Source organism: Dipteris shenzhenensis, chromosome 2, assembly GCF_047967505.1.
Source record: "Dipteris shenzhenensis isolate YYH24624 ecotype China chromosome 2, Dip_SZ_1.0, whole genome shotgun sequence".
Classification (NCBI taxonomy): domain Eukaryota; kingdom Viridiplantae; phylum Streptophyta; class Polypodiopsida; order Gleicheniales; family Dipteridaceae; genus Dipteris; species Dipteris shenzhenensis.
This window is the reverse complement of record NC_141597.1, coordinates 21538049-21554093: the sequence shown is the minus strand read 5'-3', so window position 1 is coordinate 21554093 and position 16045 is coordinate 21538049.

Genomic DNA, 16045 nt, shown 5'->3' with positions numbered 1-16045 from the left:
CTCCCCCAAGGCCAATTCATTCTCTTCTGCATTTTTTTGTGATTCCTTTTGACTCTAAAGCAACTGCTCCCTTTCCTGCATCCATGATGTTTTTTCATTTGTCACTTGATTGACCTCTATCTACAACTTGTTAGCTCATTATGCATATGTTTCTTAAACCTTTCATGTCCCTCTCTGAAGGCCTTGTGCATTTGCCTTTCAATATACATCTCCTCCATTAAAAACTATACATTCTGCAGTCTTCCCTTCTACTGGTAGTGATAACTTGACAAAACATTAAAGGAAGAAATTAACTGAGAGATGGCTTTATTATCTTACTTTTCTAGCACTTCAGTCATTTCCCCTTACGAACACACATCTGGCTAAACATGCAAAATCATTTCTGCTTGTTGGATAATCTACCTACCAGGTGCTCTTTCATCATCATGTGATGGTATTATGATGAGTTCCTACGGCTCTTCGGCTTGTTATCTGCAAGCATATCAGTAGCATCCTTCATTTTTTTTACAGTGGTCTCTCTAGCATCCTCTATCTCCCCTTTTTGTTCCTATTCTATCAAAGTAAGATCTCCATCATGAACATATAGCTCATTCATATAAAGCTATTTTTTAGCTATTGTATCCTTATCTTGGATCCCCCTTGCTTAAACCTCAACTTCATAATCTTTCTGGTAGTAGGAGGAGGATGAGGTGGTGATGGTAAAATATCCTCTACTACTTCGACCCTCTTGTATGACTCTTCTAGTTCCAAATATGTACATCCAATTTTCTTGAGCTCAACTCTTTCTTCCTTTGTCAAAGGCCTTCATAGGACTTTCTAACTAATTAACATACTCATACACCGCATCTAACCTCTACCTCAACTTGGATTGTGTGACACTCCTGCGTTTTTCTTTGCACAGTACTTCTACCATAATTTTGGCATGGGCAATGCTATCCCAATTATATTGGTAACCATTTTCAACAGAAAAAATCGACGAGTAGTTTGCTTCCAACATGTAGTCATATTTTGTAAGAACCAAAACACATTCCAAAAACCAAAGAAATTGTTTTTGCCTCAACTAACTCTTGCAATTCTTAATCATGTAACATAATCTAGTGCTGCAAACTCTACTACCATTTGTTGTGTCATACATTTCACTTCTACTTTGGTCGGGGCATCAAGACGTAGAGGTAACTGAAATAAAGTTGGAAACAACCTCCTCCATGAGCTAGATTCTAGAGGCTACGTAAACCCCTAACTCTTGCAATTTTGCAAAGTGTTCATCCCACCTATAGATTAATATGCCACTTCCACCACGGACACTGGTGCAACCCTTCCAATCCCATTTTCTATAACCAAATTTCATTCTTGGGTTTGTTGTCATCCAAGTAGAATTTAAAAATCAATAAACAGAAATGATTTGACAACTACATATTGACTTACTCTGAGCTCTCCTAGTGCGTTTGAGGTCTAACTCCACAACTTTGTCTTTGAGCTCTTTAAGCTTCTTTGCTTTGGAAAAAAGGGTCTGGGATCAAACGACACCTTGTGCTTATGTTCTCCACTTTGGTGCAATTTATAACTTGCTTGGTTTGAAGTTCACTATATTCTCAAACTATCAAAGCGTAAAGACATTGGGAGACTTAGAGCTTAACTTGCTTGGTTTGAAGTTCACTATATTCTCAAACTATCAAAGCGTAAAGACATTGGGAGACTTAGAGCTTCCTATCATTCTACACGATTTATGTATGATTCAATATTTATTTAATAATGATTTCATTTTGGACTGTCTCTCTCACAACAAACCTATTGGATCAGCCTAACCCATTGACTATCTACCCATTGGATATTATTGCCATCAAACGTACTTATCACATTTATTCTACCACTTATCTGAACACTTCCATTACATTTTTAAGACCGGACTTTATCAAATTCTATGAAACACATAACTTTTGGAAAAAATATAAAATTCCTTGTACTAATGTGCCATTTATTCATGCAGTTAGCAATAGACCCAAGAATATGGTGTACAAGGTTTGTGTCTCACACGTGCTTCCACTTACTTACAATGCTTTGCACACTTCATGGGCATATAGTGACTTGTTGAGATTGATAGGAATTTTTTAGAATAATTGCTTAATCCTTACTGATCACGAAAAATATTTTGAATTTTTTTTAAAATAATCCCTTTCCTATTTTATGTTCTGATATTCATCTTTTTCACACACACACACACACACTTTTTCTACACTTTACAAACACACACATACACACACCCATACACACAAACTCCCTTTATTCGGTGGATTTTGTACCCCTAAATTATTGTTCCTCATGCCCCTGCCCTCACTCCCCACTTTTGATTTACACTAACTAAACCACCCCACTTGAAAGCTTCTTATTATTACAACTAACCCTTAAAATTATCTTTAACCCTATGCCTATTCTTTCATTTAGAATATATAATTTATTTAAATTGAACTATTAATTTTCCCCCCCTACCCTACCTTTACAACACCCGTTTCTTCCCGAACCATAAAGACTTACTCTTTAATTGACCTGGAACCCCCCCAACTAATGTTTATAAACTAACCTAAACCCCCAAATATTCTTAAGCAAACAATTTTAATGCTACTCCCTAATTGGTGGCATGTAACTTGTAACTCTCTCTAGACCCTTTTACACCATGGACCTTTGCTTGATCACTTCCCTTTACCATGCTTGCTTATGATAATGTAATTATCAAGAATTGTTTCAAATAGTTTTATATTTTTTATATGTGCTTGCTATGAGTTAGTTCATTAATAGAGGATAATTATAATGTTCCCCTTGTTATGTGTATAGTCCTAGTACCCCCACCCTTTATTTGCAAACCATGCCTTAGCCCCTACTAAAGTGCCTACTCTAACCTTTTATTGGCATTATATACATACCCTACACTATCCCTATGCTCTCCCCCACTCCTACTCACCGCTAATCTTGATTAACTACCACCACCCCTCTATCTGTCATCTCTATTTAGAGTGACCTTATCTAACACTCAGCTCTACTTTCCCGTCTTGGTTGTACCTCCACACTTTCTCCCTCAGCTGCACACCTTCTCGTTGAATCTCCGCTCTCAGTGGGTGGCTCTTGGTTGTGTCTCAGGTGCTCGGAGATTTTTTCACTCCTTTACCATGCTTACCTTTGTCCCTTATGCTCGTCTCTTATTCTCTTTTCTTCGTAGTCTCTTTTTTGTCCGACTACATGGTTATCTTGGAGCTATAGTTCTCTGGCCACTTCTCTAGGTACTATTTCACATAGTCACTTAGCTGCATACTTTGCCATCCGCTTCATCGCTTTTTTATTGTCTCTCTTAAGTGCACGGCTACTCTCCTTAGCTTACAAAGCCTAAGCTCTATCTTCAACTGGTTTGTTCCATCGGCTCTCCCTTTTAGTTTACTAGGCAATTAACACACTAACTTTGCTTGTAGCTTTCGTCCCTCGTACTCTTGTCATGGATCCTTTGCTCTTCTCCTTTTGTGCCATACCACCCGCTTTTATCCATAGCAAAGCTTACAGCTTGTCTCCCTAATAGTTCTATATTATTTCCTTCATCTCCAAACACTTACTGGTCATTGTGTGTCCCCCCTTTCCTTCATTGGCTTTCTACTGTTAGTTGGCTCTTTTACCTTCTCGTCTTCCCATAGCTGTGTTGCCTACCTTGTGCTCATACAGCTTTCCCTTGTGTGATCCCTTTGGCAACTCGCACTTTGCTATTGCCTTGCTTTGGCCTCTTGGTTGCTTCTCCTTTTGATTTTTACTTTTAGCTCCTTGGTTGTGTGATCCCTTTGCCAACTGTGAGAGCCATCCGACTTGCATTTGATGAGTTATATCATTGGGCTTCGTTGCACTTTGGTTGCACCTCATGGCTGCAAGCTATGGCCTTTTTTTGCATCGCTGCTCATGGCAACGCGGCCTTCTCAGCTCCTTAACTACTCCCTTTTCCACTACGTTGACTGCCATTCGTTTTTTAATTTGCAAGTGGCTTTTTGTAGTTATCAACCTATTTGTCTTTCCTTTAGCTTTTTGTAGTTTTCATCTAATTTTGGTGTCCCTCAAAGTTCTTTTCTTAATTATTTTCTGAATTTAAATTTTCTCTCACCTTTATTGATATATATATATATATATATACACACACAATTATATATAGAAATTCGTTTATATGTTTCTAGCTTTTTTTTTTTTTTAATTCTTGCGTCTAGTTGTGTATATATAGGAAAATCTTTGTTATGTTTCTAACTTTTAAAAGTCTTTTGATTAGCATACCTGTTTTGGTTTAAAGTATTTTAGTCCTTTTGTTGTATTATAATTTCCTTATCATTTAATTTTTTTCTTATTTTAGGTCTCTCTTTTTCCTACCTTTATTTTAGGTTCTCTCTAGCCCTTTTTATGCTCTCTTACCCTCTCTTTATATAAATAAAGGACCATTTAATTGCTTGATTTTTTTAATAAAAGCTTTATCTAACCCCCCTTTTTGGTTTACTTATTACTTCTTAGGAGTTCATTCAATTTTTGATGAAATTTATGATCAGATAATTAGCTTCTTTGGTCATGTAAGTTTAGTAATGTATATGAAAATTATTTCTCTTTTAGTTCTTAATTGACTATACCTAACACATTTATCCCCCTCACATCCATTTGGTTTGAGACTTAGTCGGTTCGTTCTTTTTCCTCTTTGGTTTATCACCCATTTTAAATGTTGAGATGGTTTAACCTAAGGGTGTGGATTACCCCCCATTTGATTGTTTTCTTGTAAGGGTGGGGACTACCCCCCTTATTGTCTCACACACTTTAGTCACAGATGTATCCCTTTTATGCTAGATCTGTGACACCAATTGTACATATGGCATGGTATTTTCAAAAATTTACTTGTGAATCTAGACAGTTGTCTATGTTCCTAGGTAAAGCAATAACATGCCAGGGAATAGAGGCATTACCTATCTACCCAATTGAGACTATGATGTTTGAACACCTAGTTTCTCTTGGATGGTGGCAGGTAGGTGGACCCTGACCTTGGAACCTGGACTACCTGATGATTTGACACCCTTTTCCAATATTGTGTTTCTATTTCAAACTCAATATGATTATAAATTCTCAATTTTGTTAAAATTTTTCCAAAACTCTCAATTTTTTGCAGTTCCCAACTTAGATGTCGTAAATATATATTTGTGTACTTATCTCATATATAACTTTTTATCCAAATGGTGGAATTAATTGTATGGCTCATTTATTAATGGGACTATTAATTCTAAACAAACACACACACACACACACACATACACTCATCAATTTGCACCATTATAGTATTCACACATTCACACACTTAATGGTTACACTGTCATTTTGCCACTAATTTGATGATGTACTAATTGCACCTATGAACTCACATCTGCAATGTTGGTGCCACCTTATGTTTATTGCAAGAAACTCTTTCCTTGATGGAAGATTGATACATATCAAGGATATGGTGAAATGTTAAGCTTTTGGGTTTGGGTAGGTAATGATTAGCATGCCTATATTGGAATGCCAATAATCTTTTGTGATATGCTTCATTGTTTACTTTTCCAACTTTGCAGTACTTTGCTTATTGAAGCATATGGATAAATATATGTCAAATTCATGCTCCCTATATGATGGCTAGTTATGTATTACACTTCCTTCATGGTGATAGACCACCATTATATGGCTTACGTATCGTGTTTACTTTTTGTGATATTATTATGGACTCTAACACAATGTGGAGACACTATACTTGATGTTTTGATCCTTATGCCGTGTTGGCTTCGATCAACTTTGCTTCTAGCCATCCATGGGATGCTCATTTTGATCACTATATACTGCTCCACTTTGTCTATGCTGCATGGTTTTGACAACTCAAATAGCTTGGACATTGTGTACTTGCTTAATGTAAGCTCTCTTGCATTCATCTATTACATGCTCCACTTCACGGGCTTACCTAGTACTACTAGTTAGCTCTTTGCTTGTGTGCGGTATTTTGTTCCTACAATGTCTCATTACGTGCACTAAGTGTTCTCTTCGATTCATTCTCCATACTCAATCATTACCATGTAGTCTCTGAAGTTGATGAGCTCATCGGCCTTTACCATCTAGGGTAGCTGCATGGCCTTGTCTAATTTTTCATGTAGAGTAGAATTGACTTTGATCCATACTACTAGCAAGAAGTACTTGTGCTATGTTTTGTTTGCTTATAGCTTGCTTAAATTTGGCCGGTATTGTGTGCTAATGGTAATATTTGGAGAATTTGAAGCTGAGTTACTTACATGGACCTTTCATAGGCATCATACTTCGCTTTGGCTATAGTCTACTCCCTGCAAAGCTGGGTTACCAAGCCGCATCATCTTGTGAACATCTCACTTACTTTGATGCATATTCATGGTTCGTCCTAGCTTAATTGTATTTTGTTGTGCTCCTTATCTTTGACTCGACTAATTATTGTTGATGTCTACTAATTGTTCGTGACCTCCTTTAATTCTTCATGAACCTACTCTTTTGGTGGTGTTTGTGCTCGTGTCAAGTGCATCGCGATATATCTCTGTATTATTTTTGTTAGCTAATACATATGTATTATTTTCATATATATATATATATATATATATAGAGAGAGAGAGAGAGAGAGAGACACACACACACACACATAAACTTATGGGTATATATTTATAATTGTGTATATACATATATGTCTATATTCAATTATTTATGCACGCCTTTTGCATTTATTGTATTAACATTACTTCTTTATAAATATACTTATATAATGTTTGCACTGTATTATCATGCATGTAGGTAAATATATTTGGCATGATATTATTATTGTGTTCCTTTACTCTGGCATCTAAATTTATACAATGTGTGTGTGTGTGTGTGTGTGTGTGTGTGTGTGTGTGTGTGTGTGTGTGTGTGTAGATTAAAAAGTCCCATCAATAATTGAGCTATACAATTAATTCCATCAATTGGATAAAAAGTTAAAAAGGAGAAACATATAAGGAAAAAATGTTTGAGACATCTAAGTTGAAAAATGCAACTAGAGTTTGCAAAAATTTTGATCAAAATTAAGAATTTTTAATGAGTACTCACTGGACTAGTAGCATGAGACTCCCTGGAGCTGAGAGGCTCTTTTGCTCACAATTGCGCTTGCAAGCGTATATCTCAAGACTGCAATAACACATTGGGGGGAATAGGTGCTACCTGTATTCCCATTTGAAACTATGATGTACTAACACCTAGTTTCAACTGGATGGTGGCAGGTAAGTTAACGTTGACCTTGGTTTCTGGCTTCCAAAAATATTCAACACTTGGACTATAGTACCATGGACAATTAGTCTATGATTTTGACAAACAATCATTCCTTGGTAATGGACTATTATGTGCCTTCTATATATATTGTGTGGTCTACCTTTGCTTGTGCTAACATATGCTCTGTCACTTTGCTATTCATTGCTAGAATTATCTTTTTCTCAATTACTCTAAGATATGAATTCTTAGAATTATTTGGTGATATTGTGATGTATCCAAATTATGGAATTAACTATATGGTTCACTTTTGATGGGATTATTAATTTTAAATGCACAAAGGTAAGTTCTTGTGGTTCTGCTCTCCAATATTTGCCTTGATTTATCACAATAGATAGGCTTGAATTTGACTACTACCTCACATTTGTTGATGATGACGATTTTAAATGCTTTGGCCTCCAGTGTTTCTTCATTCCTTATTGAGCACCTTGTCATTAGGGGGTTTCCATTTTCCGAGCAGAAATCGCCGAGCGGCGAGCGGCATGTCAGAGAATATGGCTAAAAACATTATTCTTGGACCTAAATGTAGTACATCACGTCACCAATATTATTCCAAGGAATATGTATATTTAGTATTTAATTATTCAATGTGAGGGAGACTCTGATCGTAATATGTTTAAAACACATCTACCATACCCAACAATATTACAAGATAACAAAAATATCAAAGAACCAACAGTTAAAAATGTCAGGGAATCTTTCATTATTATATGTTTAAAACACATATACCAAACCGAGCTATATTATAAAATGACAAAACAGTCAAAAATTATGCCATGTAGACACTAACTCAGTTGCACCATTCACATAGTGACAATTTGAGGTGTAGCAAAACTATAGCAGAGCGAAAGACCCATGCGGACATGTCATGACCACAAAGAGTACACAAAACCACAATCTGGTGAGCAGTGCCTCGACACAAAATGTTTTCTATCCATAGAAGACTAGAGTAGTAGGTACGTATGTCCACATCACGGGATTCTTGAAAGTGCATTATAAAGCTCTTGTTTTGTCATTGATGCTTGGTGGACCTCTTTGTGATTTTCTACATCTAGACCCAAGTACTGCAATAGTATGTAGTAAATGTGCTTGCAAGGAATGTAATGATCCAATCTTCCAGACCTAAATAGGAAGTCTTCGCAAGTGCAAGATGGAAAAACAGATATGGTCACTGTATATTGAAGCCCCCTCATGCAAGACCCAGTTGTACCAACAATAAACTCCACGTGCTCCTTAGGCTCCACCTCATTCACATGAAGCACCTCACATTCCATAGCCCTTGCTGAATCCATCCTTGCCTGCATATCTTTACTTATTTTTTTTGTAAAGACAACTCTCTGGCCCTCTCGAAATTCAGGCCTCGCTTGATTCTCCAAACGTTTTTTATGGCCCTACTGAAATTTCCTTGACCCTTTTTGAAGTGGTTCTTCCAGAACAAATCCTCCTTCTATAAGAATATGCAACTCTTCCAAGCTGATATTAGTTCCTTCAGCAACCTTCCACTTTGCTGGTGTTGGTTCTTGCAACGCCTCAATTGCTGTTGTTGGATTCCAAGAGTGGTCCACGCTATCCCCACAGAACCAGATCATTTGTGACTTTACACCTATCGGTGTTCTAATCCTCCCAAAAAATGAAGGTGCAGGGACTCCCAAAGCTCCTTTTCTTCCCTTTGAGTCAATTAACTTGTTACACTTCCCCCCCCTTCGATGTAGATACCCTTGGCAGCGGACTTGACTCCCTGCCTGTGTACGTCGAATCGCCCACTTTGTCTGATGTATTTGCACCTCTACCACACCTTGTTCACAACCATCAAGATTTTTATTGTCAATCACAATTGAACCTGAATGTCATCTTCTTGGCACTGGTGTGCTAACTGTTTGATACTCAGGTCTGTGGGAGTCATCTTTATGGATTGCAGAGGACATGGATTTTGGTCTTTTCTTCCGTACTATTCTAATATCTCCAAGGTCAATCCCACCTTCGTGTGCCACTCCAAGTTCTGTAGCCACATCATTTGTAAGGTCAATGAAATTTCTTTTCGAATAGGATTTTTTACTCCACAATGATTCTCTTCTTCTCAGTTTTTGCACTGTCGGACCTTCACCAATATGTTTGCCTCTCATGTAGGATCCTTGTTTACTACTTTGCAAGATTGCTACAGTCATGTCAGTGATGCATGCATCATACAACGACACATACTTGACGCCATTGTTTGTGCTCAACCAACTACCATGGATTGATTCAGACAGGTTAGTCCTAGGAACAAGGTAACGTTCTTCAGCTTCCATCTCCTACACAAGAATAAGAAATCAACTTTGTTAAGGAGGAAGCAGTGATGCAAGATTTCAATGGATTAACAATGTTAAAATTTTCAAGTCACTCACTTTTAAAATGTATTCTCCCCAGTGGTAAACTCTTGAGTGCCACCGCATGAGCCATGTCTGAATAAAGTGGATGTTGCCCTCGATTGCATGACCATTTTCAAGCCATTCACACAATGATTTGAATGCATACATGGCAGCCTCCTTGGTTGGAGAATTCTTCCATTGTCTACATCTCATCTTGAACTCCTCTTGGTCATGAGGTGGGATGCATTTTGTAGCATGCTTATGAAGATTATCCTCCCAATGCCACAAACAAGTGCGCTCCTTTCGCATCATCACATTCTCTGGCCCACATTAAAGACAATCCTAACAGCCCTCCAATTTGCTTGAGCTTCATCCCCCATGAAACCATGAAACTGTGCTTTATGAAAACCCTCTTTCCCCATGACTTGGTTCAACAATTCCCAAAAAATCACCTGACTCTCTGTGTCCTCACCTTTGAAATCCCCAATGGCTATTGTTTGGAGTTCTTGAAGATGAGGGTTGTAAACATGGCAAGCCATTGTTGACCAACCTCGAATCCTCTTCACATGATCAAAGCAAACCCAGCACTGCCCAAGCTCTCCATTGGGTCGCATCTTGTTGACTAGGTCCACACCAGAATCGGGACCTTTTGTAGACATCTTGAAAATGTGGCATCTATTGAAGGATGAAAAAGATAACTGTCCTGGGAAAACAATACTTTGGATGTATTCGTATCTACTCCTTGACTTCAATTCCAAAATACTATCAAGGCTTTGTTCACCTGCACCCTTTTGTTCATCCACATCCTTCTTCCATCTAGACACCCTACACACATGCACAAATCTAAACTCGTTAAAATCAAAGGTAGGAACTGTGCATTCAAGAAGAAGAGTAATGAAAAAATACTGAACACCTTACCTCTTATTGTCAAGCAAAGGCTCCATCTTTTTTAGCAACGAATCCAGTTCAGTGTCAGTCAAAGGATTGGATTGATCATTGTTTGGAATGATAGCTTCCAACACCATCTCTTCTGCCACCATTTTTTGCAAAGCCTTAGGCCTAGAAGGATGCTTACTTTCCACCATTTTAGAAACCTTTCCTTTCAACTCATCCAATTCACTCCTAGATGATCCCTCTGCCACCACATGCATATGAAAACCAATGTGAATCGCACATCTACTCACTGGATGCTCCATGGTGTCTCTTGGAAGACATATGTACAATTTGCAAGGACACCTGGCAATGCAAAGTGGACTAGTCTTGCAATGATAGCATTTGAGAGTACCACCTGTGACTTGGTGGATCTCTGGAATCTTTATTAATCGTCCCTTCCAATGACTCTCATTTCTAACACCTGATCTCAGAAAGAAAGGACACATCTTACTATCACATTGCGATCGACCTGCACATTTCCTCAATCTAACTATCCCATTGAAGCTAGCAATATTTGTTGTAACATCCTCACTCCAAACATGACCATCAAACTTGTTTTCCAATCCTAGTGTCTTTTGCTCTTGGAATGTTGGAGGTAGCTCAAACAGAATATTTCCATCATATGACTTAGGTAGCTCCTTGACAAATTTAATTGAAGAGACCATTTGGAAAAAAATAAAAAGAGAATTAGAAGGTGGTAATTTACGTAACATGTCAACGACACTGTGGAATGGCTTATCTTTGTCAACGACACTATGGAATGGCTTATCTGTTGAAGGCAATCTATCCCCAGTCACAATGAACTTATTTCCGAATTGAATGTCCAAGGTATATTCCCTCCCATCTCCTCTCATTGCAAATGGTACTTCAAACACAACCTCTTGCTGTGACACATCTATACACTGGTGAATGCTGATGGTAGAAGAAATCAAACTGAAGACCGAAACTATTTCATTCTCCTCAAGCATGCACACACCATTTTGAGCAACCTTTTGTAGTAACAAAACGCCATTCTCGTCATGAAGCAAAGCACTACTCTCCATTTCCATAAGAAAGCTTTCGAACAAGGATAAATGCTTTTTCTTTTACAGAAGAAGCTTCAAAATCTGTGAAAGCAATTGTTGTAGACTGTAGAAGTCAGGAAGTATCTACCATCCGATGCCCCATGAATAATGCCGAAAAAGGAAGGGAAAGTTTTTGAAGGTGGAGATACCTCACATGCCAGGGAAGTTCATTGGTGCCAAAGCAAAAGAATAAGAATGACTGCAGCTCACAAAAGTAAGTGGTCGAGGTAGTATTGAACGTGAAGCACGCACCTCAAATGCTATGTGGAGGCAGGTGCGAACAGAGCTATAAAACTTGGAGGCAAGTGCTAGAGTAGTGATTCAGTATGATGACAATTCTTAAATTGCATGGCACTCATGAAAGGTGTTGGTATAGTTATAAATGCCATGAAAGGAGGTGGGGTAGTGAAAGGTGGTGGAGTAGTGATATAGTAACGCGATCTTGAAAAGTGTGTGCCACCAATGAAAGGATGGGATATACTTTTACATGAATGTATTCTTCTAAATTTTAAGGGGGTGATTGAAAAACATATTATAATGCATGTTTTGCAAAAGATAGATGACAATGTGAAAGATTGATCACATACATCTGCATAACTACTAAGGAATATTTAGCTAATGATGTAGAAAATGTTATTTTTTAAATCTATCAACTTTGCATTTAAATGAAATTGACTCAAAACTTAGTGTATGGCTTGAGTTGTTTTTGTTTAAATATTATATTTTGATATCATAAATGTTTTATTTCAAATTATGAAAAAAAAATATGAAATTCATTTGCATTGATAATTAATCTAAGACAATTATAAAATTTGGTATAAATCATTTTTCAAAGTGAGAAAGATAACGTTCCAATCATGCATGTGACTACAATGTCCATGCTCAAGTAGTGGATTTGAAACCATCAACCTCGAGAAACTCCCATTTTTGTACATATGATGGAGTGGACATGCATTTACTCGCCCTCTACCAGTCGATATCATCACTCCAAAGCTATGACAAGTGGTCTTCTACTACAGCAAACGGTCTCTGAGCACAGCTCTGCACTCTCATCAAACTCTAGCCATCCATTTTATGAGCAAAATTAGCCCTGTCCAAAATGTTTGCACTGTCCACAAAACAGCGTTGTGTGTAAGAACCTCTTTGGCCTACCGTTGATGGTCCTCTCGTAGGCTTTGGTTCGTGAACTGCTTCTACTTTTGGCCCGTGCTTCAGATCTTGTCCTCAGATCTTGTAAGCTCACCTCCACTTTGCTTCATGAAAGATTGCCAAGTAGAGTTGAGGGCATGATGATTCATAGAGAGACTACTATGAAAAGCTCATAACTGAGAGGGGAGGTGGGAAGCGCTTACAAGGAGAGGCTGCTAGGAAAGCTCTAACTGCGAGGCTCCGGGACGAAGAGCTTACAAAGAGCTTGAAAGTAGGGCTCTCTGCATCGTCTCCTTCCTTGTCATCATGTGAGTCGTCTCGGCATTGTTTTTCTGTGTTTTTCGGATTATCTGAATGAGCACTTTCTTTTGATGTTTAGGAGGGTGGCGGGCTAACGGTGCTTGTGACATCCAACAAAGGAGAAAGATGATCTCGTTGGATTCATCCAACAGAGGAGAAAGATGATCTACTTGGATGATCTTCTTTAAGTCTTCACTGAAAGGATGAGGCCTCTGTGGAGCTAGAATCTACGACTCTAGCACAGCAGAGCTATGGATTTTGCTGTCAGATCTCTCCATCCCCTTCCTTTGCATTTCTCTCTCTCACATCTTGTGATTAATCTAAGGAGGTGAATCATCTTCCTGATCATGCATCTCCCCCCCTATTCCGCCAGCGGAATAGGGGGAAATGCATGCCAAACTCCTTTGAGGAGTCACTAAGTTCCAGGGAGTTTGGCATGCATCTCCCCCTATTCTGCCGGCGGAATAGGGGTATGTGTCCCGTGAGGTTATTCAAGGAAAGCATCAGATATGATGTCAAAGCCGAAAGATTTCCCAACGTTGCTGGGATCTCTCGCGTGAATGTGTTCTAATTAAGATACGAGGGCACGAGAATCAGGGGAGGTGAGAAAAAGAGAAATGGCGATGGAGTGAAGAAGGTGGGGGAGGAAGAGAAAGGTAATTGAGATGCATGCCAAACTCCACTAAGTTCCAAGGAGTTTGGCATGCATTACCCCCTATTCCGCTGGCGGAATAGGGGGAGATGCATGCCAAACTCGACCCTGTGAGAGTTGCGAGTTGCTAGTGCGATGCTCTATTGAATGCAATCGAAGGCATTCCAAGCTGCACTGTGAGGCCTGATCAATCCGCAATTCTTCCAAGACAACACCACGCCTATTAATTATAGGTCTTGGATGCGGGAGTTGGTGCGGCGAAGGGTCCTACAGCTTGCCAGCCTTCTTCTTTTCCGTCCTCTCCCCACCGCTTCACCTCGAACAAAGGTGGAAAGCTATATTCGGGAGAACTGAAAATGCAGGTTCTGATTCTATGGGTACTTTCGCTGACATTTTGTAGGAAAAGGAAGAAACTCGCAAGGCCACTGCAGCCGGACTCCTCCACTGCCCTGTCGGAAGCTACCATTGCTTCCCGTACAACGGCACCCAAACAAAAGTGCTGAGAAACAAATGTCCTCACCAAAACATCGTCTTCTCTCTATATCCACCCCTAACTTTTCACTTTACTGAGGATTGGAGGGAGCTTCGAGGTATGGTTGTGGTGTTGTTGCGAGAAGCAATGGCGTGTCTTTGACGCTCGGATTCCAGCATTGCGATGGAAATCAGCAGCAGCATCAACGACATTATCTTGATCCGTAGAGCTATGACGATGGCGGTCTGGTTGCAGAGCGGTGTAATGACTGGGGACGAGTTTGAGCTGGGCAAGGTGGAAACTGAGAGGAGTTTGCGAAAGTGGATGAAGAGGGTGGGGGAGCAGAAGCTATTGGGGGGGAGGTGAGAACAAGGATAGGGAGTTTGGCATCTAGCAGGATAGGGAGTTCGGCATGCATCTCCCCCTATTCCGCCGGCGGAATAGGGGGAGATGCATGCATCCGTATGGGCAAGCATCCTAAATGGAAGTACATCGACAACAAAGTCCGCCGCAACGACCTCCGAATTCAACGCGGAAAGCTCGATTTTGATGACCCTAACTTGAATAGAGCGAAGCTTTTGGAGTACATACAGCAGAAAGAAGAGGAAGTTGTATCTGAGCGATCTATCATACAAGCTGAGATGGAGAAGCTTACAGTAGATTTCCATAAAGGTGCGCAGGCGGAGTATGTCGCTATGAGGAAGTTTTTCCTTAGCTCGTGAATTCGAGAGTCGTCGTCGAGAAAGGCCCGTTGAATGGTGTCCTTCCCCCCTTGATCTTTGCACCAAAGTAGCTGCGGGACAGAAGCTTATGAATAGGAGTTTGGGCGGAGCAGGGGGATTCTAGTGGATTTCGATCTTCCCCTCTCCATAATTCTCCTGCTTTCTCTTCTTCCCATCACTCCCCCTCACCCGCCTTCTCTTCCTTCTTAGGTCTTCCTCACGACGCCGCATCATTTTCCGTCTCCCATCCGTCTCGCTCCCCTCGCTCTTCCGCCAAACTTCCTCACCTAGTCCCCATTCACGCACCCCATTCACGCAGCTCCCACCGAGACTTACATTGCCGTTCGTAAGTAGTTCAAAGACAAACCCAACTTTATCAAAGACCAGACTCGCAGATCGCGCCATCGTAGGGGACGTGAGGCAGACCATGAATACCGACAATTTGGTAGAAGGACCACTTATCGCTTGCAGGCAGTTGCTGGACAGCTTCAAAGGCGAGGAGGAATAAGTCCATTCGCTACTGTAATAACCACATGAGATCCGCTTTGGATTTCCCCAAAGCACCAGGATAGAAGAAATCCAGCACATTTTCACACTGGATGGCTTTGGTGAGGTCCGCGTCGTCTTGCAAAGGGTAACGATAGATGACAGCATGAGAATCGTTATCTTGAGGGGACACAGAAGAGTAGCCAAGGCGAGTCTGAGCAGGAGGTAAAACTGGGTTCGCAGTGGTTTCAATTCCGACAGGGCTACCGTTGGTCGGGGAAGCAGCAGGGGGAGAGGCAGTAGTCAAGGTTGAAAGGCTGTGAGGAAGCAGGAGGGCAAGGGATAAGCTCTACTGAGAGAAGGAAATGCTGGATGAGAGACGTTGAGCAGGGGGCTTTGAAGGCCTTGAAGGGTGCAGGAGGACAAGCGAGCTAGTGTTGCTATGAAGCCATTAAAGACAGGAGAGGAGAAGAGCAAACCGGAACTAGACTGAGAAGGTGCAGGGTGAAGGGGTGAATTTGTAGAAGAGAAGAAGGCGTGTAGAATCCCATTGCACAATTGAGTCAACTCAGTCTTTTCCG